Here is a 26,673-nt window from a genome sequence, read left to right as displayed (position 1 = left end):
CTTCTTTGCGACCTACCTTCTCCGTACCGGGAATTGCTGAACGAGTTTCCTTCCCTGACTGCCCCTCCAGACTGGATTAGGCCAGTGAAGCATGACGTCGTTCATCAGATCATCACCACCGGTCCTCCTACGCACGCCGTGGCGCGTCGACTGGCTCCAGAGAAACATAAAATCGCGGAACCGGAATTTCACCACATGGTTGAAATCGGCATTGCTCGCCCGTCATCGAGCAACTGGTCCTCGTCGTTACACATGGTCCCGAAGAAATCAGGAGACTGGCGACCCTGTGGTGATTACCGCTCCTTGAACGTGGCCACGGTACCCGACAGGTACCCCCTACCTAACATACAGGACTTCACCAATAACCTCAGTGGATGCACCATCTTTTCAAAGCTTGACCTCCAAAAAGCCTACCACCAAATCCCCGTAGCCCCGGATGACGTGAAGAAAACTGCCATCATTACACCGTTTGTCCTCTTCGAATTCACTCGGATGCCTTTCGGGTTACGCAACGCAGCTCAGACTTTTCAGCGCTTCATAGACGTCGTCCTCCGTGGTCTACCTTTTGTTTTCGCCTACATAGATGACGTTCTTGTCGCCAGTTCATCGCTATCTGAGCACCTGCACCATCCGCGGATAGTTTTCGAACGCCTAGCAGAGCATGGCCTCATCCTTAATAGCGAAAAGTGTGCGTTTGGGTTGCCGTCATTGGAGTTTCTCGGTCATTTCGTTGACTGCAATGGAATTCGCCCTCTGCCAGACAAAGTGAAGGCCATAATCGACTTTCCCCGACCTGAGTCCTTGCGCCAACTGCGCCGTTTCCTAGGGCTGGTGAATTATTACCGACGGTTCATTCCGGAATGTGCGGCCATTGTTCAACCTCTCGAAACTTTCCTTCAAACTTCCAAGTCTCCAGAGTGCAGTATTGAATGGTCTGAAGCTGCTGATCGCGCATTCACTACCACCAAGGAGCGCCTGGCCTCTTCTACCCTCCTCGTGCACCCGCGCCACAACGCTCCCACAAGCCTGATGGTAGATGCTTCCCACTGTGCGATTGGAGGTGTACTTCAGCAGCACATCCGCGGCAGCTGGCACCCGCTCGGTTTCTTTTCGAAGAAGCTTTCTCCCACTGAGCAACGGTACAGCACTTTCGGACGGGAACTCCTCGCGGCATACCTCGCTGTGAAGCATTTCCGCTTTTTCCTCGAAGGCCGCAGCTTCGTGATCTTCACCGATCACAAGCCTCTTACGAACGCCTTCAAGTCATCGAAGACTACATATTCTCCCCGAGAGACGCGACATTTGGCTTATCTTGCAGAGTTTACGACGGACATTCGGCATGTCAAGGGAGTTAACAACATTCCAGCCGACGCCCTTAGCCGTATTTCCGCCATACAGCGCTCCGGTTTCAGTTCTCAGGAGTTGGCCCAAGCCCAAAGCGATGCCGAGGAGCTCCGAACTCTACGTTCTTCAAACAGCTCCTCTCTGCAACTCGAGGACATTCTATGCCCTGATTCGGGAATCAATGTCGTTTGCGACATTGACCCGGTCTCAGGCCGCAGACGGCCATACCTTCCTGCGTCTCTCAGGCGCATTGCCTTCAACTCTATTCACCGTCTCTCTCATCCTGGAGTTCGTGCCACACGGCGTTTGATTGCCGAGAGATACGTCTGGCCGGGCATGAATACTGACGTACGCGCCTGGGCCCGTTCCTGCCTCGCCTGCCAGCAATGCAAGGTCTCTCGGCATACCACATCGCCTCTGGCTACTTTACCACTACCGGACTCAAGGTTCTCCACAATTCACGTGGACATTGTTGGCCCACTACCACCATCTAAGGGCTGCCGCTACATCTTGACAGTGATCGACCGTTTTACCCGCTGGCCGGAGGCTTTTCCAATCGACGATATTACGGCTGAGACTGTTGCTTCCACGCTTATGTCGATGTGGATCGCCCGTTTTGGCGTGCCGTTGGAGATTATCACAGACCGTGGCCGCCAATTTGAGTCCACACTCTTTCGCCGCTTGACATGCGTACTCGGTGTTACTCACCTAAAAACAACGGCCTATCATCCTCAAGCCAACGGCATGGTCGAGAGGTTTCATCGTCAGCTCAAGGCCTCGCTGATGGCTCACGAATCACCTGAGCAGTGGGCAGTTCACCTTCCTCTTGTGCTGCTAGGATTACGCACTGTCATCAAAGATGATCTTGGTTGTGGCGCATCCCAAATGGTCTACGGCACGTCTTTGCGATTACCGGCAGACTTCCTGGTCCCTCCACAGCCTCCAGATAACCCTTCCTCTCCTGGCCCATCCTACGTAAAGGATTTCACCCGGTTTTTCAGCTATATCCGTCCCCAACCGCCACGGCCGTGTTCCACAAAACCCACTTTTATTCACCCAAGTCTTTCTGTCAGCCAATACGTTTTCATCCGTGTCGACAGTGCCCGCCGGCCACTTCAACCGCCCTACACCGGCCCTCATCTCGTCATTTCACGCGGCGAGAAGACGTTTACACTTCGCGTTAACGGCCGCGACAATGTCGTTTCCATTGATCGCCTCAAGCCCGCTTTCACCGAGGCCGAACCCCCTGCCTTCGACACCACCATCCACCACTCCACCCTGAACACCACCACTCTCCCCTCCGTTCGCAGCCCCACCCGTGAACATCCCAGCGCAAAGACTGTCCGTTTTGCCGACACTCCGTCTGAAGAGGGGGGGCTATGTGGCGGCGCCCCAGCAGCTTGCGTCGACTGCTGCCGCAAACGGGCACACTCCAGGAACGATGACGCTGGGGCTGAGCCACGAGTGGCGAGTGCTGACCACGCGCTTGCGGTGCGCGCTTCGCACGAGCGTGGAATAAAGCGGGGACCCCAGTTTGGGTCCACGGGCTGTAGCGTGCAGACGTGTGTCTTCGCATCTCTGTCGGAGTCGCAACAGAACCAATTGTCGTCAGGGCCGAAGTGATTGCAAACGCAATTAGAAAACTCAGACTATCAACATCTTCAGGCATTGACAACATAAATTTTAAGGGCCTGCAATGTACATCATCCTTCTGAGGTGAAATCTTACAGCACATCCTACAGGAATCTCTATAAACACGGCGACTTCCAGCTGATTTGAAAATAGCAAAGTAGTTCCCTTATTTAAAAGTGGCAATAGAAGTTCACACGAAAATATCGCCCCGTATCTCTATCATGAATTTGCTGCAAGAAGCTAGAGCGTATAATTTCTTTGCACAGTTATCGTCATTTCAAAACTAATAAACGCGTTTTTCAATTCCACATAGATTTTGGAGAGTATTTATACGCCACCCAGTCCTTCAAATACAGTACTTCTCTTCACCTCAATACTGAGAGTAATTTCCCGCATTTTTGTTTTACTTTTGTAAAGAATCTGACACCTTTCCTTATTTTGGGCTGATTTCAAAATAATCAGAACTCCGCTTTCGCTACCGTTATCCTGGATCCATTACTTCTTGCTGTTTGTACATCAGTTCACTGCGGTTATTTACTCGGCCTCTTCAATTTCTGGCGTGCCTCCGGAATAACTCAGTGTAGTGTACTGGGCCCTGTGGTTTTTCTAAAAAACGTTAATCTCCCAACTAATCTCTTTTCCACAATACGGCTTTTCGCAGACGATTGCATTATATACCCTTTTAAAGGGACACTGAAGTGAATTTGTCAAGCACCGGGTTTTTCTTGCACTGCGTAGACTGGCTCAAATTACCACACTTTTCATCGTTTATGCGGTTAATAAGTCGTTAATTATTTTATAAAGTGGGAGAGAAAAAAACTACCATGCGCGATCTGTGGCGGCCGCACCAACTAGAGCTGTGACGTCGCGAGGAGACTGCACCGTGATTGGGCGATGTCCGAGGTTAGCATTCAAACAAGTTTTGGTTTCGGTTCTGTAAAACAACATGCTTGACATCCGACGGCATCGTTGGATGGGCATTCTCGATATCTCAGTAATCGCCGTACCGCCCATCTGCTATATTGTCGGCTGTAAAATGCCTGAGATAAGCCTCCCAGGACGGCTTGGAATAGTAGAAATCACTAGCCGAGGCCTACGCAGTGGATGAACGTCCTCCGCATCCCCGCTGACGCTCAAATGCCATGCGCTTTTCCCGCATATTCGGAGCTTGCCTCACTCATGTCTGTATCGTAAAAAGCGTGTTCGCACCAGGCCAAGGGTGTGCTGATTCAGGCCTGTGCCCACTGCCCGCAAGCAGTCGGTGCTTGTGGCAACAGCACGCTAACGAGAACTCGCTAGCGCGTCAGTGGCAGTGTGCGCGCGTTCTGCGAAGCAGTGGAGCAGTGAACGTTACTGCCCAAAAATGGTGAACTCAGTTTAGAAAACATCGGCCGAAAACGAAAAAATCAACTGGCCAAAAAAAACGAAGTACCATCGGGGATTCCAACTTGCGACTTGCAAAACAATAAACTAGCGCCTCAGACCACAACGCCACAGGCCAGCTCCACCGAGGTTAGATATATAAGGTATAAAGTGTATAACCAGTTTACACTCTTATTTAGTCTTATCATTTGAAGTACTTTAGGTGACTTTGTTGTATAGCGCCCGTGCAGTAAGCATCCCCCAAGTTTCCACAATACCTCACGTCTAGCAATTGCATTTCTCTGACGGAAAAGCGTTCGCAGATGCGTAGTCGTGCTGCTGGCCGCTGTGCTTGTTCGCCCAGCGCAAAAAAGTGCTTCCCGCACCCTAGTTTTACGCTGTACGGTAAAAGTATCAGTTGATATTATCTCCTTAGTACCTAAATTGTCTTCGCTGACTCTTCTCCCGCCTTCAAGAGGCCTTATATTTTCCTACTGGCGTACCAGTCAGCGAAGCGTCGCATGTGCGCTTGGGCAGCGCTTGTGTGAAGCGACCTTGACTTGGAGCTAGATACAGTGTACAAACTAACCAAGTAAAGAAAGGCACATTCTTCCATTCACAAACGTGTCCTGGCTTCGTTTATACTGAGCGAACGAATTGCGACGTCCCGTCGGCGGCCGGCGGACGAAACGCTGGGCCGATTGACTCTGTCTGAATGCCGGGAAGCCATGCAGTAGCGCAGCCAATTGCGAGCTCGGCTCTTCTCGACGTCACACGAAAACGCCACAGAAAATGGCGAGCGTAAACGAGGAGGACAGCATTTTTTAATTAATTTTTCTACTAAATAAAATCGCGTAAACGCGCCCAGAGTGGTCAAAACATGGCCTGGGGACGCCGGACTACGATTTGCGCCAGTAATCCCGCAATGTTTACATATCACTTCAGTGTCCCTTTAATACTAGACTCGCTGACCATCTTTTTCTCTAGAAAATCATTTTTATATTTAACAACAAGCGTGGTACATAGCAAATAAACTTAAATTTATGAAAATGTTAAGCAATATACGTCAATTGTTAAACAAAAACTGTTATTTTTGATTACCTCATAAATAACTCTAAATGCTACGGTTATCTTCGTACAAATTACCTCGTGGTTCATGTCACTTCGAATCTATCGTGGGAGACACATGTAACGTATGTATCTGGCAGCACATAGAGAACTCTAGACTATTTATGTCGGAACCTATGGAACGCGCCATATAACGTCTGAAAACAAGCTTACTCGACATTTTTCGGCAGCACATTCAACTGGCACCACCCGTATGGTCTCCAAGCCAATCCTACCTAAATAATTTCTAGCAGCAGTGGTAAGCTGGACTTAGCATTGATTTAACGCATTTCCAGTCGCCTCTCGAGTATCACACAGATGAAACAGGACATTTTATTACAGCACCTCGAGGCACGACGCAGAGTTTTCTTCCTGTATTTGCCCCATAAAAACATTTGCACATCCTGGCTAATACACTTTGCACTTAAGCACCAATGCGCAAATCTAAAGGGATGCACAATCAACGAAGCATCGCGCGCATCTTTGTAAAACAAAGTAAATCGATTAAAGCGCGTTGCCTGGTGAAATATCACGCCGGAATGATGTTCTCGTAATAACTTCCACTTTACTCCTAATAAAACGTTCCGCCTAAAACTTTCAAAACATATTTATTGACAGTATTGCCTAAGGCCATACACATTTGTTTTTGACTCATGCTGTTTTTTTTGCTCTTTCTAAAATTCTTGTTTTTGTTTATAACCCTCATCTCTATACATGCAATCTTTGTTAATAGTTCCACTGCGTTGCTTTGTTAAAATGGCAGTAGATTGACCCATTAGGATCCCTTGATTTCCTATGTATTGTCTCTTGTATGTGCATTTGTATGTATGCGTGTATGTATCTGTCTTGATTATATTGCATAAAGCCATTCAAATTTACTTCGGATTTATGGTGGTTACTCGTTGCCGCTGGTACAATTCTGGTTGCCTTTTATAACGACTTATTTATATATGCAATATTTCTATATATTTCTATCTCTATTTCTATGGTCTTGGAGCACAGCTTATAGCCCTTCCAATTTGTTTCCGATTTGTGTCGTCTTTGTGCTGCTTTTAAAATTATTTTAGTTGTTTTCAGACCTATTTCTGACTTATACAATCATTGTTAATGTTTTCGCTCTACTGTTTTGTAATGTGGGATTTGTTTCAGCCACTAGGATTGTTTATTTACTGTGTATACCCCTTACTCAAGGCACCGCAATTAGGCAGGTAAGTGGTGTTATATAAATAAACAAAAAAATAAATCTTAAGGTGTAGGGAGCCAACGTTCAAATTCAGAAACATCGTTTAAGGTGAATTCATAATTAAGCAAAAATGCCTCTTTTTGAATATGAGTGTAAAATATCCCCTCGAACGAATAATGAATGTGTAATATTTTTGCACATAGGACGGAGCTTGTATCAGCGTGGATCATCCGTTCTGTACAACAACTTTTAAAGACCATATTCTTTCTTGGGCTACTTTTCCTAATTCCTGTTTTTTACGACGCCGTACATAAAAGGAGGTTCAAAAATTGGAACAGAGAAGAAAGTATGAAAGTGAGAAAGGGAGAAAAGCAGGAACGTAAGATAAAAAGAGTGGCTGCAAAACGCAAAAAGAGCCTCGAAACCGACACGTTTGCCAGTAGACAGGTGTGTATGCAGTTCATTTGCATGCAGAAAGTCCATCAGCGACCAGATGCATCTGTATTCCTCCACCCAGTGGTTGTAGCCATCCAGTTTATCCCACCACAGACAAACCTTTTTTAGCGCGTCATCTCTAGTGGTAAATGGTGCCGTACATGTCCACAAAAGATCTTCGGCATCACGTTCAGCCAGCGGAGCCGGGCACTTGGGACACGTTCCTGGGTCGTCTTCTGAATGCAACCAAGTCCAAGTCACTGAAGGTGTGAGGCTAGCCAAGTCCGAAGCCTCCTGAGAGACAATTCCTCCACCCGGGAAAGAATAAGGTCAGGGAGCAGACAACCGGTGAAAGCTGGTCACCTGCCTCTTCTGAGAAAAGAATAACGTGCTAAAAGACGGGAGCGCAGATCACAAGAAAGGGGGGCTAGGGGATTATTCAGGTTTGAAAATAGAGTGGAAAAGATGGCTCACTAAGAAGTTCAGTATATTCGAACCCTGCCCATGTACCCACTTTACACGATCCTTAGCTGTGAGGTTTTCTGCATCCGGTAAATCTGCTGGCAGATCAGAGGTGTTTTCTTCACTTGCTTCCGATGCTTCATACTGCCGAATAAGTCTGTATGTATAGGCACATCAGTGGAAGTGCACTTCCAGCATGATGATAATAAATTGATGTATTAGAATAGAAGGACTGCAGGTCGCTAATGGGAGAACCAGGGTAATCGGGAGCGAGGTAGACTCCTACTAAATCACGCTCGCCAGGCCACTGGGAACACCACACTGGGCCACAGGAGTTGATGATATTCAAGGACGTCCCTAAGCAATGCTTCTATATCTGAATGCTGAAAAACACTAGGTTTCAGTCTATCAAGATCAAATGAGGAGCACTGCAGAACACAGTGTTCATAGTTTGCTTTACACACAGTTTGGCAAAAGGTGCTTTAGGTGCGTCATGTACAATCTGGAGCTCCAGTAGCAGCACGTCTGTAGAGTCGGTGGTGTTACAGCGCGATCATTTACTTTTCCGGTGCCTGGCATTGACGAAAGTGTCCGGCTTCCGTCCTGCAGAAGAGCTGCGTAGATGTAGATTATGCAGTGACTATCAGGGACTGTAGTATCGTAGGTTGGTGCGGCTGGTCACGGCCACGAAGCTTCGTTGTCTTATCTGTTGTCACTGTTGTGTACCGCCATGGTGGAAGATTGTCTAAGGTTGAGCGCTCAGGCCTGCTGATGAGCATATTGGTTGCCCTCAACAGAAAAGTGGGCCAGGACCCAAACCAATTCGATCTTTCGTTTAGGAGGCGTAGCTTTTTTAATCAGTTGTAGAGCCGCAAGAGACATCCAGCCAGATCGGTAGTTCTTGTACTCAGCTTGTGAGTCTGTAATGATCTTGGTGACGTTAGGTTGCAGGTATGCGAGGGCTGACACCACTTTTTCTGCTTCCTCCGAAGATGGAGTGTTGATCGATGGCCAGGTGTCCAGCTTTTCCAACCGGGCGACTGCGAACTGCCGGGCCACCGAGGAGGAGGGAAGAGAATGACAGCCTATCACCAGCTACACAGATATAGTCAAGTACTACAGGGACGGTAGGAAGACATTCCAATGCCCCCCCCTCTCCTTGACTGGAACTGAACAAGCGATATACAGGCAAATCAAGGCAGGCTCCTTTCCCCGCCCCTGCCTCAACAATAAAATGTACCCACAAATATAGAAGAACAGATGTGCTCACTGCAATCCATTAAACACCCTCAAGCACGTCATAGGAGAGTGCAATTTCTTCCGTACCACCCCCCACTCATACCCATAAGAAATCCCCCTACTATTCTCACCATTGACGAGTGATCGGACATCGTCCCATGGAGCGCCGCCCTTGAACACCAGCTTCGACTCATCAACATGGGCCAGGTGGCCCGGGAAGCATATGAAACTAATGAAGAGAGATTCACCCCATCGGGCGCTAACGCACTCTATTTGACAATAAAATTTGTTTCGTCCTCTTCCTCTAAGGTTGAGCTAAGAAGAGGCTCATTAAGAAAATGAGACTGAAGCGCTACGGTTAAGGTATGCAAAAACGCTTGAGCTTTCACGCTTCTTCGCGCTGGTTTATAAGCTACGGTATAGTATGAGCTGGGCCTGTATCCTTGAGATGGAAATCGGTATAAGACGGGGCAGGGGCAGGGCCAGGATAGTATGCGTGGCCTCTCTTCTGATAGTTGCAAGTTATGCTAATTGTTGCATAGTCAGTTTGTTAAACTGGGCTTGGTAGAGTAGGCTCGGCTGGAGAACAGCACGTACGAGTCAGGTAGCCACCTCTGTGCAGCCTCCTCAACTACACATTGCAATTTTGCGCACCAAGTGAAAGGTTTCCGAAGAGTCCTTGCGTGCCTTTCGGAGCCAATGAATACCAGAACCCGACTGGTGGATCAGAAGTCCGAGAACCTGCAGCTCATGTTTGGCAGGTATGGCAGCTGTACCAGTTTCATGTTCAAACATAGCCACGGACGCTACCTTCCTTCCTGCCTTTTTAGCTACTTGTACGTAGCACTACTTTTACCTGAAATTTTGAAATCTGCTGATTTTGCAAAGGCAACAAAGCATCTAGGGCTTGTTGGAGATGACGACACTGCAAACCGAGGTCTGTGTTTGTGGTACACAGTGGTACATAATACGTGTAGAAGAGAAATGTTATTAAAGGAATGTTTTGTAGCCTCCGTGACCAAGGTGCAAAGGCAATGTTGAATAGCAGTGGGGGTAGCACGCAACCTTGCTGTGCCCGGCAATTTGGTGTAAACAGGTCCAAAGGTTTCGCAAACACTGGTACCGAAAACGTCCTTGAGCAAAGGAAGGAGTGTAAAATTTTGGATACATGATGTGAAAACCCCAAACACTCCACGTTTCGAGTATTTTCCTGTGGTGCACGCTGTCATAGGCCTTGGAATAATCAGTGGCCACCCCAATCTGCACAAGGTGGCTGTCGGGTGAAACATGCAGGATATCGTCAGCGGGAATAGAGAGGCTGTCTTTTGTACCCAGGTGCGTTCTGAAACCAATTTGATCGAGATGGTATTTCCTAATGTGCTCAAGCCATGGGAATAATCGAGTGCCCACTGTTTGCCTAAATACCTTGCATATTGTAAGCGTCAAAGAAATGGGTCTTACTGCGCTAGTACCAGTTGGTGGCTTCCTTCCCAGTTCGGGAATCGGCACTAACACACAGTGTTTCCACTTGCGTAGAACGGCACCTTTCGACCACACATCATTCAAAGAATGGAGTAGTGCGCCCAAGTCTTCCCCTTCCACGTTCTTGAGCAGCTCATATGGAACTGCATACGGAACCCCGAATAGTGCACTTCCGATGCTTCAATAGCCGCTATGAGTTCGATCATCGGTATGGTATCTCTTATGCCCCACAAGTCCAGTACGTCAGCAGACGGAGGTTTTGCCGGAGTTTGTTGGTGGTTAGGAAAGGGAACCCATGGCTGCTCCGTTCACCAAGTACTATGGGCTGATGTTGAGAGCTGACGGGCCAGCCAGGCGGCCGCTCATCTGGATTGCTTAAAAGGTCCCACATAAGCCCTTATTTCTAGTGCCAGAGCAGAGCCAAGCCCAGCGCACTGGTCATGCCACCGGAGCCGTGACATCTCGTAGCCTCGCGCTTGCACCGCCATACGGTTTGCCGTCGCACTAGCCTAGAATTGCGTCGGGTGGCAATATGCAAAAGTCTTTGCGTGGCGGCGCTCTGCCCAGAGTATAAGGAGGTTCATATCAGGCTTCCGCAGACGTTCCTTCACGGTGGTGTGTATAGTGTAGTCTCTGAGTACGCACTACAGCGTAGAAATCAGGTTCTCGGCAGTTAGTGAAGGAGCTCGGTAATCATAGTGGACGTTGTCGCAGCGAACAATTCTGACCTGGCGACGTAGCTTTTGTAGCTTCTTCGTGTTCAAGCCAATTAAACCTGGGGAATAGTCGCTTGCCCAAGCTAGTGGCTTCTGAATCCAGGAGGGGTTCCCTGGACCCAGCCACCATGTGAGGTCCGGGGCTGGAAAGTGAGTTGGAGATGGTACGTTCTGTGGAGCTGTTCAGTAAGGAAACCTTAATGTCTGCGAAGGTGTCATAAACCTGCACTCCTTTTTTGAAGTGTCACTCGTCGGCGACCAACAGTCTGTATTGTTAAAGTCTTCTACGAGTATGGGAGTGCCTGGGCACGTTGCCCTAATGGGATAGAGACAACCCACGTAAAGACGTGCTCTGCATGGCCTTTTATAAAAAAACACTAAAACACTGGGTGTTTTGGCTGGGCGCATTAAGAATGCAACCACCTGTTGGTGTTGCTTACACCCTTCTGAAGATCGATAGGTGTTTAAGTATCACTCTTGACAACAACTATGGCTGCTTTTTCAGGTGCATCCCCAGTCCGATTCTATTGTCTAGACGGAGTATGGTAACTAAGAAATGAGAGACAGGCCATAATTTGTTTGAATCCTGTAAAAGGAGTGCCAACGCATGGTTTACATGAGCGGTTTTGGTTTTTAGTGCTCGTGATTTTTTCGAAAGGCCTCTCTAGTTACATTGCAGTGTAACATGTTGATAGCTGAAAGAAAATCGGCCATTTTATAAGCTAGCAAGTATAATTTGGGTCACGTAGGAGATAAGTTTAAATATAACTGCCCAGATTGCTGGATCACTCGGAGTTGTTCTTTGAGCACGTACCCGCATCCGTAAATGCAAGTCTTCCGAACCTTGCAGTGAATGTGCATTAGCCCGTTCATCAAGGTGCGCACCTGCTTGTGCCTTTCTAGGCGGAGTGTCTCAAGCTCTTGAGATACTTTTTTATTTTTTATTTATTTATTTGTGGTATTTGAGCATAGAAGTCGTCACCTACCGAAACAGTCAGTCGACTCCCATTTATCATTTGGCCTTTACTTAGAAGGTTAGTTCTTTATAAATTCAGTCTTCTTCGGAACCTCCAAATACGAACCATCTATTGCAACGGGTTCCTCAGGACCTATTGCAGCATAGCACAGAATGAGTTCCAGGACCTGGTATCGATTGTTTAGTGTAATCGTGAATAAAATTGCTTTGGCGACTGCGAGTGCGGGCTTTGGAACGCTGTTTAGTCGGCACTTTGCCGACGTTATTTCGAGGTTTTCGGTGTTGCTAAGCCAACAAGAATACGGTAGCTTGCCGTCGGCATTTATTCTCTCTGGGTCTACAGCTGCCTTCGGAAAGTAGTTTTGCTGGTGACAAAGTTTAAACCACCTGTAGCAATAGATTACTTGTACCCGTAAAGCTTAAGGTGCAGTACGCAGTCATGGTAGTAGAACCTTTACCGCATGCTAGAAATACCTCGTACGGAGACTAGGTAGAGACTGCTTCTACCCGTAGGCCGGACAGCCAGTACCTCATGCGTAGGTGATCTCAACTGACGTAGAATGGTCGCGGAATTTAATTTGATCAAGGTTGTTTTCGGCCCAATGGTGTACATTAAGCCCAGAGGCAAATTAAGACGGCGCGGCCACGGTATCCTTGCTGGATTTAGGGATGCTCTCAATAACACAGATCTCTATAGCATTATCGAGGCTGCAAGTTGGACGTTTAATATGTTCCACACCTTGTGGATTACAAGCCCCTGAAATCTTTGGTGACAATGCACTGGTCTAATACTTGTTGAACAACGTTTAAGGGGACAGTGGTGACATCAAACCTGGTGGTTGTTTAATGTGAACCTGAAATGATGGGTCGGAAGGGGGGGTGAGCAAACAGCAGAGGGAGAAATATTCTGAGCAGGAAAGGGAGCGGTGGAAGCGCATGTGGTGGCCTTACATTTTTATTGGGCGGGTATCCTGGGCCGTGACCATTGCGTGCTTTGAGTTTGGTGCTGGCACTTTACTTCCAGGCTCAGAAGAATCATAGTCAAGGTCATTGGTATGTTCTTATGAGATAGTCTGCTGTTAAATCACAGGGTCTTCTATTAGTGGTGGCTGTTTCGGGTTCACCTCTCCTCTATAACAGCTTCGCTTGTTCAATTGCGCTTCAGCTGCAGATGCGCGGCAACAAATTCAGGCATATTCGCCGCGACCATTGCTGCAGTCACCAGTGTGCGATCATTGTTGAGGGCATGCCGGGACACAGTAGGCCTAACCAGCAGGGGAGGTCTCTTTCGACGACCCCGAATGGCTGGAGGCGATTTTGTCGCGTCCTCAGGCGGTAGGTACCCTTCACGAGAGCGTTCGGCTGGTGAGCTCATTGGTCCTGTAGGGACGAACGTTCTGCTCGAACCCAGACAAAGCTGCGCAAGCCGAAGTAGCTACGTCTACGAAAGTGGAGCATCTTCTCCCCATGGTCTACTTAAAAGCAGGCACATTGTTCCTCCTGTATATCTGCCTGTCCATGCTTCAGTCTGTTCCTAGATCCAGCTGGTGGGAAAAAGTTAAAGCGGTTGTTTAACGAAAGTTGTTTTTATGTCAGAGTCAAAAATCATTTTATTATGCAACAGATAACTTACAAATCTTGTGTATACAGAAGGTGTTCCCATAGTGAAAGACTGAATGGGGACCTCCTATATTAGTGAACATGAAACCTTTAAAACAAGAGCATGAAACCTTTAAAACAACCTTTAAAATCTTTGAAACAAGAGCATCTTCTGCTGCTTCAACTGCACATCGATTTAAAAATCCTGGCGGGATGTACTTCAGTAGTCGCTGGTGTCAGTGAAAACAACAAATCTCATTTTAGTGGGAATAATTATTTATTATGGGGGCACCAAACCGCCAAGCTTGCCAAGGCATTGTTTAGTTTTTATGTCACAGATTACACGCATTCTTCAATGTCAATTTATGTCACTTATGAAAAGAAGTGGGCCGACTGTATAACTTTGAGGTATGCCTAAATTTGTTACTTCTGGTCTACAAATTCAACCTGATACCCGAAACACCTGACTTTTATTATTTGGTACCTTTGTAATAAATTGAGGGAACAGGTACTCCTTTTTCTTTAAGCTTCATAAAAAACTTGGTGGGTGATAATGTGGAGCATGTGTAGTAGCAAAGATCAATTGCTTTCTTCATCTCATGGTATAAAGACGAGAAAGTGAGGTCAGTGGAAGGTAGTATGCGAAAATCAAATTGGGAGCAGGTGATAAATTCTGGAATTTATTGAGGTAATTCACAACTCGAAATTGTAGATTTTTTGGAAAATTTTTACAACATGGTAGGGTGCAAATTGCTTGATAGATATTTATAAGCGCATAGACTCTTTTATAGGAAGGGACAATTTCACCCCTTTTCGTTTAAAAGAAAAGCTGCGCGTTTTGAAAGATACGTTGTTAACACTTGCAGAATTGCAGAAACAGCGTGCGCCATTATTCGTATGTAGGTGGGGTGAATACCTCAAGGAGAAGCATTATGTTGGCAAATGACATCATAAAGTTCATTAGATTTTGTCATAAAATAGAGGTTGAGGCTGGCGATTTCTGGACAGATTGTTTTCATCAATGAGGATGTCAACAGTAAAAAATAATTACTTAGCGCCCCAGCAATCTCTAGCCTGCTGCCATATGTAAGCTTCTTATACTTAATAGTAGTTACGCTAGACTGCATTTTGTTCATCTTGAATAATGAGTTAAATATGACATTTTTTTAACATTTCAGCTACCATCTTCTATTTTTCGCCCCTAATACATCATTGTTCCATTTTTCAGCGGTACTCCGAAGCGTTGGAGAATATTTTTGTAACAGCGAATAATTCAAAATTAAAAGGCTTCGGCTTTTAGAGACGTTTTTTTTTGTTCCTTTGTTCCAAGAATTTTGAAATAACTGAAGGGTTACTGTAGTAACCCAATGATACCACGAATGACATTGAGTGCGGTACAACCAAATCGATTAAATGCTGAAAAGGCAATTTGGGGATCGTCTGATGGCGTTACTGAGGGCCAATTACTGCGCATAACAGCATTAATAAACAATGCCTTGTCTAAAACATATCTGGTGAATAATTGGCCCCTTAGATTGATATCACTGGGAAAGCGTCAGAAAGTGGGATAATGTTCAATAATGTGGACATTACGAACCCCTGCTTTGGGTGCAGGTGAATGGTTAGAAATGGCATTAACAGTTAGCGTGCTGTCCTCATTATAGTGCTTCCTCTGCTAAAATTCTCAAAAGCGCTGGAGTAATTTAAAAACAAGGAAGGATCACATAAATTTATGTTGAAATCGCCAATACTCATTACATTTGTGTCATCAAGAACTAATGTCATCAACACCAAACACGGCTACGCAGAAGTTAATTAACGAAGAGTATGAAGACGGATTAACACATCTATAGATCAATTTCTTTTGCCTAGACAGATGCAACTATGGTTGAGTTGTGCCCAGACACTTTCGCCAGCAGCGATACACCAAGGCGTGCCAATTTTATCTGGGTCCAGACATGCAGCCTCTAGAACGTGGCCTGGCCTACGTTTAACGCACGAACTCATTTTACCTCAGGGATTCCTATTTTTGCAATTAAAACATAGTACGGACATTTGGTTGAATATTATTGCTCTGTGTGCCGTGAGAGGTGCAGCAGAAAGCTTCGCGGAGGGAGAAGTGGGCATGTTGTGTGGTTTTGAAGACCGCAGAAAATGAATGAGAACTGAGTGCATTTCTTCACCCACCGGGTCATCGCAGACAATGTGGAGGAATCTTTTAGTATTAACGAAAGTGTCAGAGCCGTTGTGGTAAAGCAGCAAAAGCAATATAGCTTGAAATAGTACAAGCTTTTTCTCCAAGGGCTAGCAACGGTGATGACTCCGTAAGTAGTTTGCCCGAATACCTGGAGTCAGCAACGAATAAAAACAACACAGTCGGCTATTGTAATATAAAATTTGACGCAAACGTGTGTGAAAAGCAAGTGAGAGAAAGGCCAGTATGAAGCCTCAGGACAGGCCATGGCAACACTGGATGATATCTACTTGTGCTATTTGTTGACAAGAATGAACTAAGGTTAACGAACACGTTATTACCCAAACAAAATAACGAAAAGTAGACAGTAAAACTACCTCTAGTTCAACAAAAACTAAAAAAAGGCTTCATTTTAAGTGACTACGCATGTATTGTCAACGCCGGAAAGGTTCAATGCAAGTTTCTGAGCCGCGATGATACCATAGATACATGCGAAGTAAGGCATATTCTAGAAAGAGAAAGACAAAAACTAGTGAAAAGTAATAAACCACGTAATAAATTAGTTCGAGCAACGACGCACGAACTAAAAGAATTCTTCGACACAAATTAACAGTTTGAAAGGGGCAGAACAACAATAATTTTGACAATGTAATAGAAAACCTAACAACCCCAATCACACAATCAGGAGCAGCTGTGAGAGAAGCAAAGTGAAGGGCAAATACCAAACCATTATTACCCAATACCAATATTAACATATTAAATATATCGCACGGATTGCTACAGCCTCGAGGACAGTGCTCAAGGTGATAGAGTCGCATGCTAAGGATTTTCTAGCGACAATGCCACACCACCCGAGGAGTGTGTGCGCCCATCCCTTTCCTTTCTGTATGCAATTGTACCTATTTAAGAAATATTTGTATAGAATTGTCATGTCTTTCCTGGAGACTGCTTCACACTTGGCTGATTCGCATGCAGCACCTCATGCAAATGGTTAAGACTTTAATGAGGCCATGCAGACAAAACACAAGTTTCTCTGTTTTGAGAGACCACGTTTTATAGTTCCCCCAGCGCTTGTCCGGCTACAAACGATTACGTATACACACAGAAAATATTGTATTCACGTTAAATGTTTGATTCGGCAGCCATATGTTGTGTTTTCGAGACGTCTGCCATTAAGTCACAACTTCGGAAATTAGAACTAACTTCTAGTACATAACTATGGTATGCAGCCTTGTATACCGTCAGTCCTCCAAGATGGCGCTACCATACTCAGCCGCGGACCATTCTCGGCCTTTGGATTTTTACCGTATGTGCACTTGGCTTGCTTTTTTACGTTAAAAAGTGGTCGTTTCGTGAAACATGGGGTATGTTCGATAAAAACGTTCACGTAGGTCTACTTCGCTTAAGAAATCGGCCAGTGTCGTCTGAAACAACTCCAAAGTGGCGGACAGCTGCGCATCAAAAACAAACATTGTGCGCCCACTACAAACAGCCGTGCGCATCGGTACTTCGATGTTTGCGAATATTTTCGTAACGTTCCTTGTTTACCCCACGATTTTTGATGCTGTATATTGAATATACTATATATTTAGAGGCGAATAGCTCGCTCTAAAAGTTTATCAGCCTTGCCTAATTTGCGTTTGCTTTTGCCGGCCTCCGCCAATCCCACAGCTAGGCATATGCCATCAAAGGTTCTGTTGCGAGAAAAGAGCTAGTCGGTAATTTAGCCGTTCCTTTTTGCCTACTCATACAGCTTCTTTTTAGCGAGGTATGCGTTAAAACAGGTGTTAGTATTATTGTAGGCAGCTAATGGTAAGATGAAACTATCTTTTGTTTGTCTGCACGGCCCCTTCAATGAGGCCACGGCACTACAATTCAATGATTTCGTCTCTTCCCATTTTTTTTACGTTCAGAAATTACTGGAGCGTGTTGGTGCTTGTCTTTGTACGTGTGTGCTCTTTGCTTATATTTCGGGGCGGTTGTTTTAGGAGGCGCTTTTTGCGTTTCTCTGTTCATTTGGTTGCCGAAGGCCATTGTTTGTGCTACTATGTAGGCAGGTATGGTCTGACGTCAGATGTCCCGGAGAGGAAAAAGACGCGAACTCCTCGACGTGGCATCTTTCCCTCAGCCGAAACCACCGGTGGCGTCAGCTGTGCCGCAGTGTTCACGGGTGCAGCAACGGGGGTGGGTGCCAATGCGCGCACCCTCGTGTCCGATTTTCCATTGTGCTGAAGGCAAGGCAACCAGAGATGGTATCGGCTTCGGTCCAGGTGGGGATGATTGCCGCCACAACAGCTGCTGGCTCAGCAAGTGGTGTGCGGTCGGGTTGGGAAGCAGTCGACAACCAATTGGTTGGCCGGGAATGACAAGGTCAGTTTCACTTACTTGGTCCCACGGCGTGTGGTTTCGGTGGCGACCAGGTCACTTTCGCAGACCTGGATCTCCACCGAAACCAGATACCGTTTAACAACCGGGCGAGCTGCGTCTGCGTATCGTAAGGTTCGCCAGGGGGAAAGAGGCGAACCTCTCTCGCGAGTGTGGGAATGAGGTATTTCCTGTCACATTGATATTTATAATTTTGTTGTCCAGCTTAAATCTTTCACAAGTGCGTGCCTATGCTGCGGGGCGTCCCTGGAAATTAATGCACAGGAATTGTTGAAAATTGTAGCTTTTCTGATGTGGTCATTTTTACCACCTTTGGAGCACGTTGCTCTGTCACGCAGGGGGTTTTACTTTGACCGAACCACTGGCAGTTAAAACAGCTCCACGGTCGGTATGCATTTCCGGACCAAACGACAGATGAATCTTTCATTGACATGTTCTGGAGGCGTAGAGTGATTGAATGTGATAACATGTTTTGTCGGTATTTTGCTATATTCGCGGAGTATGGTGCTGCGACTTACACCTGTAACAAACGGAGTCGGCAGGACTTGCAGAAGGTCTAAATCTGTTTCGTTCATCAGCACTGGGTCAGATATTGCACCCTCAGAGCTCCTGAGGCTAGGGTGGTTTGTGACCCTGATATTCCGATCTGTCTTGCGTATTTCTAAATTGAGGAATAAGAATTGTAGATTTTATCGGTTTCCTCCATTTTTTCGCCACTTGTTTTCTCCACATAGTGTTCTTTTTATTTTTTCTCCTCTTTCTTTCTTTGTTTCAAAGAACTGTATCTGTTTCGACGATAATAAATGGCTTGCACTCTCCCCATTGCTTTCTTTGCCATTCTTGACGGGCAACTCTTATTTTTGTCTTAAATTCAACGAGAGCGCTCATTTGATACTTATATATATATATAGATATATATAAATTTGTGTCTGCGTGTGTCTGTGTATACATGAATACTTGTAGTTTAAGTAAACAGCGTGATACGCGTCAAAAATAGTAAAAAAGGAAGTCTTACTCCTGTAGAGGCAATAGAACTTGACTTCATCAGAAACAACCTACATTATATCGTTAAGGTAAAATTATTCTGCCACAAAACAGTTTACAAGGGCAGATCCTGCGCAGGGTGTCCAGCTTCACGCATAAGCCCAGCCATCTCCCAGCGTCGCCGTATTCTTCCCGTTAGAGTAACTAAGCACTCATCATTTCATCCGCCCGGTACATGGTCAACACATAGTGACACACTAATCTGACCAGTACAAAGCACAATACCCAAATCCCAGTACTGCTATTGCTGCCAGAAACATTTATAACACATTTCTTATACACCTTTACTGAAAATTGTGAGGAGGGAACGGTGCTTTGCAAAAGGTGGGTATGAACATAGCCGGCGTAGGCACGTGCAACACAAGAGAGCAAGTGGAGACTGAGGGGGAAACAATTGACTTGCACACGCACGTGTCCCAGCTGCAATACAACATGGCTACTGAACACGGTGCTGGGACAAATGGATGTGGGCTGCACGCGCTTCCATAGGACAAGTAAACATCCAGATGCGAATAATGCAGTTTCAAAAAGAATGTATTTGTAGAGAACTATTTATCTGTGGAACGGAAGGCAGGTGCAGGCAATAAAAAAATATTCCAAGTGATGTGCCCCTGATGTGTTCAACGCTGACCTACCACTGTCGACATTTCGTGGACACTCGAGTCACGCCCAGGGGGTTAAAAAGAAGGTCCCGTTCACCCCGAGTAGTTCGAGTTGCGCTGGCTACTATCCCGAAGTGCAGGAAGCAAAATATTCCTTCACATAAACACCGGAGAAAGTGGTGGGAAACAGCCCTGCCAGTCGCGCAGTGGTCATCGCACCAGATAGGTATTCTGGAGGTCGTGGGTTCAGATCCCACCCCGTGGGCATTTTTTCAACCCTTTCTGTCTGAAAAAATTCTTCAGCTGTTTCTATGAACTACCGCATTTGCTTTCCGGGGTCGTCTTGACTGCCAACCCTTATTTCTGTCTTATTTCAATGAGCCCCTCATTTTCTATTCTGAAACCTGGCAAACGTCTACAGCGAAAGCCTAGCGAGGGTCTCGGTTCTGGCAGCCTTGATGCCTAGGTAGTATAAGAGGGCTTCCCGCCAGTTACCCGCTCATGACAGGCTGTAGGCGTTTTAGTCACGCCCCGGGGGTTAAAAAGAAGGGCCCCTTCTCCCCGTGTAGTCAGAGTGGCGCCGGCATCTACCCTCAAGCGTCAGATACACTTCTAGTAAATATAAATAGTCGAGAAAGTGAAGGAGAAGACAGTCGCCCAGATAGTCGAATTGGAAAGGCATTCGAGATAAAATCGAAAGGCGTGGGTTCGGTCCCCACTCTGGGCGCGTGTTTGTCTTTCTTTCCTTCTTCCTTATATTTAAAAAAAATCTTAACCTCATTTCCCATAGTAAAAAATAGAGCCTAACCACACCCCTATGCCTCCTTTGGCGTTGTAGACTGCCGACCTATGTTTCTGTATTTCCTCAACGAGCCCCTCATTTACTTACTATATTATTCTGCGAAAGCCTAGCGAGGGTCTCGGTACTGGCAGCCTTGATGCCTAGGTAGCATAAGAGGGCTTCCCGCCAGTTACCCGCTCATCACAGGCTGTAGACGTTTGATTCGCGCCCCGGGGGTAAAAAGAAGGGCCCCTTCTCCCCGTGTAGTCAGAGTGGCGCCGGCTACTACCATCAAGCGTCAGATACACTTCTAGTAAATATAAATAATCGAGAAAGTGAAGGAGAAGACAGTCGCCCAGATAGTCGAATTGGAAAGGCATTCGAGATATAATCGAAAGGCGTGGGTTCGATCCCCACTCTTGGCGCGTGTTTTTCTTTCTTTCTTTCTTCCTTATATTTTAAAAAATCTTAACTTCATTACAATGGTAAAAAATAGAGCCTAACCACACCCCTATGCCTCCTTTGGCGCTGTAGACTGCCGACCTATGTTTCTATATTTCCTCAACGAGCCCCTCATTTACTTACTATATTATTCTGCGAAAGCCTAGCGAGGGTCTCGGTTCTGGCAGCCTTGATGCCTAGGTAGCATAAGAGGGCTTCCCGCCAGTTACCCGCTTATGACAGGCTGTAGACGTTTGAGTCACGCCCCGGGGGTTAAAAAGAAGGGCCCCTTCTCTCTGTGTAGGCAGAGTGGCGCTGGCTACTACCCTCAAGCGTCAGATACACTTCTAGTAAATATAAATAGTCCAGAAAGTGAAGGAGAACACAGTCGCCCAGATGGCCGAATTGGAAAGGCATTCGAGATCTAATCGAAAGGCGGGGGTTCGGTCCCCACTCTGGGCGCGGGTTTTTCTTTCTTTCTTTCTTCTTTATATTTAAAAAAAATCTTAACTTCATTAACCATAGTAAAAAATAGAGCCTAACCACACCCCTATGCCTCCTTTGGCGTTGTAGACTGCGGACCTATGTTTCTGTATATAAATATTTATATATATACATGTATAGAATTTTATTACTGTTCTTCATAATTTTTTGGCACGACTCCTAAAGATATTTCGCTCAACCTCTAGGGTGGCATTTGCAATGTTTTTTGTGAAAGTCTGCAGCTTGTTTTCCGCGAATTTTTGCAATTTTGAGAACATTTTGAAAACATAAACCTATAAAAGAAAGCCCATATTAAGGCTTTGTGTGTTTTACAAGCATCTGCCGAGAACCCTATCGTTCATTAAGGCATATTTCTCTGAGACGACTACTTGTTTTTTTCTATCAATTATATTTATTTCCTATTTATATCCCCAGTGACAAAGTGCAAAGTAAAGAATTCAAAACTTTTTAATCCAAGAAAATGTGGTTTATCCTTCTGTCATAAGAATCGGTAACACATGAAAGTGAAATGTGCCTTCACAGGAGCATTTGAATGCTCTATTGTGCATCAATATGAACTTGCACACCAATGTTCGGGCTGTAGAGCACCGTTATACGCATCAGAATTAAGCACTGGACTACACGCGCCGGGGCATTGCGTAAATCCGCCTGGAACCTTATGCGCTCGCAAACCTTGCGAACAAACACGAACGGCTAGTGAGCGAATCGTTTGGTGAGGTCACGGTACGCTACAGTGAAAGGAGCATGATTTGCTGGTCGGCAAGTCTTGTGGGTGTGCTCGGCGAATGACGTCTGGCGTAACACATACGCGGCGGACAGATCAGGAACCGCAGCTTCGGCTGCTATACGCTGCGCTATTGAGGCGTTCACTGTCGGAGCTCATTATCGTGATGACGTAATGCTTCGCTTCACCTCGCCTGGATGGCAGCACCACTTGAATGCAGGAGATAGAGGGAAAAACTATAGGTGCGTTTGAACAGCTATCCGGGCATAACTTCACGGCTCAGTTGGCAGAACGTTTCACATTTTCCGGTGCAGCCAGACTCATCGTGGGCTGGAATCTGAGGGCCGCCACGCCAAGGGAACCATTTCTGGTAATGTCATTTCCATGCCAGATATGACGGCGGTAGAGTTTGTGTACGCCGGCATAAGCACATTCGCGTGAAAAAACATAATCCCGTTTTTGTATTGTTGTAACTCACTCTACATGCAACCACTCTCAGTTTATTTCAAAACACATACTTTTGAAGTTTTTAGACTTAAAGCTACTTGTCAGAAGCTATATTGGCGGGCCGTACAGTGATAGCATTTGGAATCAAAGACTATTTATTTTTAAGGTAATCGAGGAAGTTTCAGAAAACAAAAAAATTGGTTCTGAAATTGCGCAATGAAGCAGTCATATATTGCAATTTAGTAAGTTCTGATAGTTTAGTGTCAAACTGTTTTAACACTTACGGTTCTTTAAACTTGCACCTGTTCTTACCTTCTTCTTCTTCAAATAGTTTTATCGACTTTGGTGGCTTCTCAGAAATAGATTTCTCTATGTCATTGTACATAAATGTCCCATAATATTGTCCAGAATTTCTTTTAAAGAAAACCAAAATTTCTTTATCACTTTTGGAAAACGTTTCTGCATTTCTTCTCGAAAGAGAATTTTCCATCTGACAACCTAAATTGGTCGAAACCGTTTTGCGTCCTTTTTTCTGCATAGATTTACCCCTTAAGTTGCTTACTTTATGCTGATCGTCCAGTTTTTCTTCCCCTAAACGAATTCGAAGTAAAACATTTTGCCTCAACCGGTCAATCATATTCACGTGGAGGGACAGCTTTCACATGTAAAATTTTTACTTCAAAGTACTTGCTTCTAGTTTGTATCGATTTGTCATGTTGTCAAAATGCGAACAAAACGTCTGCACTGTTCCTTAGCCTTCGACAAGCACACAAAAAATCTTGAATTGCCACACCTTCTGGCATGAGGCACCAACATCGCACTTCAAAGTCAACCGACGTAACAAGCACCCGAAACGTCATGTTTATTAATAAACTCAGTGCTTTTCGCAATGTTCTATGTTATTTCCACTTAAGGCTAAGTACTTCACGTGCTATAGGACATACTCCAAAATGTGAATTAGGGAACACTTACGCTAGCAGTTTCGTTTACTTTGAGTATAACTGACCACAATGGGTTTCGTAGCACTGACAGGCAAAAGTAAGATTCCAATGATTAACCGCAGGTTTTTATGTGAAATGAGCAAGTGCAGCATTAAGCGAATACGCAGTATCTAGCCTCAGTATCGGTTTACGGTGGTACTAAATTGACTTACAGCGTACATGAAATGAAAAGAAAATTATATTGGATTGGAACAGACCCTGTCGTACAGATTACGTGTCCAACACGTGCTCTCTGTACCACAACTAAATATTGATTTTAATTAACAACAAGTTCGCTAATTGCATCTGTTGTACCCTAAACTAAGGCACGTCCCTTAGAAGTGAGTATTGGGGTCTAAACAATCAAATTCCGTATGGTGATTACAAAAGTAAAAATGACGTTTAAAATAATTTAAATTATTTAAGAATTGTCGGGCGAACGATGAAACAACATAAAAATATTGCACTAGCGGGTACACTTGAGAAAAACCCACAGAAGACAAAGAGTTTGCGAATGAGGAACATTTATGTCAACATGAAGACTTATGCGAGCATGTTTTCAAAAGCCTTAAAAATGTGGCCCTCACGGCTCTCTTTTAGAGGCTGCCGACACCAGCTTGCAGAAAGCCATCTCGAAGTAGCTCTTGAACTGTTCCCGCGACAAAATTGTTTATTGAATTCGGAAGATACCTGCTTCGCGTACGTCAAAATAGGTGTAACAGCGGATACCCATCGACAAAGGCGATAACTCTCTAAGCAGACAAGAGGCACGAATAAAATGCATTGGGATTTGAGCTAAAAACACACACTAACAAATAGGCAAGAAAGTGAACGTTACATGAAAGAAAACAAACTGAATTGCACGCACCGCTAAACAGTTTCTTTTCAGGAAGATTTACTGTTTCCAGGGTAGGATGTCGAATCAGATCAGGCCGCATGGCGATGGCCTCTGGTGGAAAAATGCAAAAAACTGGAGGGGGCGATATCACAGCCCGTCCAGGCCTTGACTTTTCCTGGGCTCATTCCCAGCTAACAATAAACCCAACAATCGGTCTCCGCGTGGGAGCCTTTACCTCACTACAACTTGCACAGAGCCTGCAGCAACACGTCCGCCTCCGTCTCTCTACGTTCTGCGGGCAAGTTATACCCCCCCCCCACGAAAAATTTAAACACGGCACGTGTGCCCAGTCAGATCAACACCCTCAACCTTGGCTACGGCACATTTGATGTCGTGGCATATGAAACGGCAGACGCACTTTGCCAGCAAGAAATTTGGTGGACACTTGCTCAGTTATTGGCGTAGTAAACAGGAATGCTACTCCGTACCACACATGAGGAAATATATCTTAACGTCTCAAAAACTTTGAAAATGATTCTTGTTGCCTTCCCGAAACTCCAAAAGGCTTAGAATCCTGGTATTCCTGAAATCGCCTTTTCAACTGTGGTTATAGTCAACCACGCGACAGGCTTTCCGCCAGAAGCCCTATCGTGCTGTCGCGACTGGTGTTTTATCTTGAACATCCACTCGGTGATGAGGTTGAAGTGGAGCCTCTTAAGTTAGGTACGTGCAGGACATTCGCAGCTGCATGAAAGAAACTTCGAGAGTCCAGAGCCGATGTGAAGTTTTTAAACCGCTTTACCTACCATGATTGGTGAAACCCTGGCCCTTTACACCAGTCATCCACATTGCCTTTCATGTCATTTCAAGCATATTTTTTGTTAAATGTTTTACACTTACTATCACTTCTCTTCTTCATCACAAAACAACTTTTCCTTGGCGCTCTTTGCGCTTAGTGGGATTTTCGCCATAAAATCCCCACGACCATCATCACGAGTCAAGACACCATCTAAATCTTGCACGCAAGGAACAACGCCGGAATTACGACAAGGCCGGACGCCATGTTCATGTTTCCATCGAAGACCTGGTAATACACAGGAAGCCACCCTTCCGAGCAGTTCCTTCTTCTTCCTTTCTTCTATTCCTCTACTTCTTTTTCTACATTCTCCCCCACCACAAGATGGAGGTGCCATTTCTAGGAAATGAAGTGTCGGCACCGGTCTCTTAATTATCTTCACATCCTGCGTCTTCAAGCTAAGGGCCCGAGTGAGTCCGTCTCGTCCAGGAAAAACTTCTGGAACACGGCTAAGCAACAAAAGGCTCCTGGGGGTGCCAGTTGCCTACACCAAGACCACGCCCCAACTTGTAAACTTCGGTTGGACGCACTTAGATGATAATGAAAGGACCTTAGCTAGAGGGTATGCTCTCTTCTCCACGGATTCCACAAGTGGTCCGAAAGCTCTTGCCGGTACCGAAGCTTGCTAATTGTGTTTTCACGTGTCACCTGGTTGATGTAGGAGTCGTCCCCATTGCCTGGGCCGGGTGTGCTCAGCAAGGAAGCTCCAATGAGAAAGTTCAAATGAATTTCCCTGTGTCTGAAGAAGCACCCCTGCAAATTGAGACTCCTCATCACCCGGCTGTGGGTCATCACCCTGCTCTGGGTGCACCATCTGCTCCCCACAGGCGTCTCTCAATCTGCTCGGGTGAGTAGGCCAGTCAGAACGCGGGTTCGGCAGCCACTCTGGGCCTCTCCACCATGTTTGTCTCTCACGTAGAGTAGTCGCAGACACACCTCTCGTCAACAAATCTAAAGGGTTATCTTCACCTGGGATATATATCCAGTCCTCTGGTTTGGTTACAGTTGTGATTTCAAGTATTCGGTTCCGGACAAACTGGTTTTGTTTGTTCAGATGCTCTCGGATCCAGTGGAGTACGGTTGTAGAATCCGTCCACATGACAACGCTCAGCGAAAACGTATCCCACCATGTTCGCAGGTAATTCCCCATTCCCGTTCCTACCACTGAGCCCATCAGCTCCAGTTTCGGAAGAGTCAAGGCTTTCATCGGTGCCACTCGAGATTTGGCCATAATCAAGGAAGTGACAACATGATCATTGGTGTCTGAAGCCTTGAAGTATGCGCACGCTCCATATGCTTTCAAGCTGGCGTCTAAAAAACATAAATGCCAGCAGCTTTCA

The 26,673-nt window shown here is 45.8% G+C and overlaps 2 non-coding genes across 2 annotated transcripts; both read left to right on the top strand.

Annotated features, from left to right (window-relative positions):
• The first annotated feature begins 20,417 nt into the window (after positions 1-20,417).
• Trnal-uaa (transfer RNA leucine (anticodon UAA)) lies at positions 20,418-20,489 on the top strand. Its single transcript has one exon. It is a non-coding gene; the product is annotated as a tRNA-Leu (tRNA).
• A 407-nt stretch (positions 20,490-20,896) lies between these two features.
• On the top strand, positions 20,897-20,968 carry Trnai-uau (transfer RNA isoleucine (anticodon UAU)). Its single transcript has one exon. It is a non-coding gene; the product is annotated as a tRNA-Ile (tRNA).
• Positions 20,969-26,673: the final 5,705 nt, after the last annotated feature.

The sequence above is a fragment of the Haemaphysalis longicornis genome, unplaced genomic scaffold (assembly GCF_048455015.1).
Source record: "Haemaphysalis longicornis isolate Haplotype H1 unplaced genomic scaffold, Haemaphysalis longicornis Haplotype H1 scaffold_6, whole genome shotgun sequence".
Lineage (NCBI taxonomy): Eukaryota > Metazoa > Arthropoda > Arachnida > Ixodida > Ixodidae > Haemaphysalis > Haemaphysalis longicornis.
The sequence above is the reverse complement of the archived record's forward strand: the minus strand, read 5'-3'. Positions and strand labels throughout refer to the sequence as shown.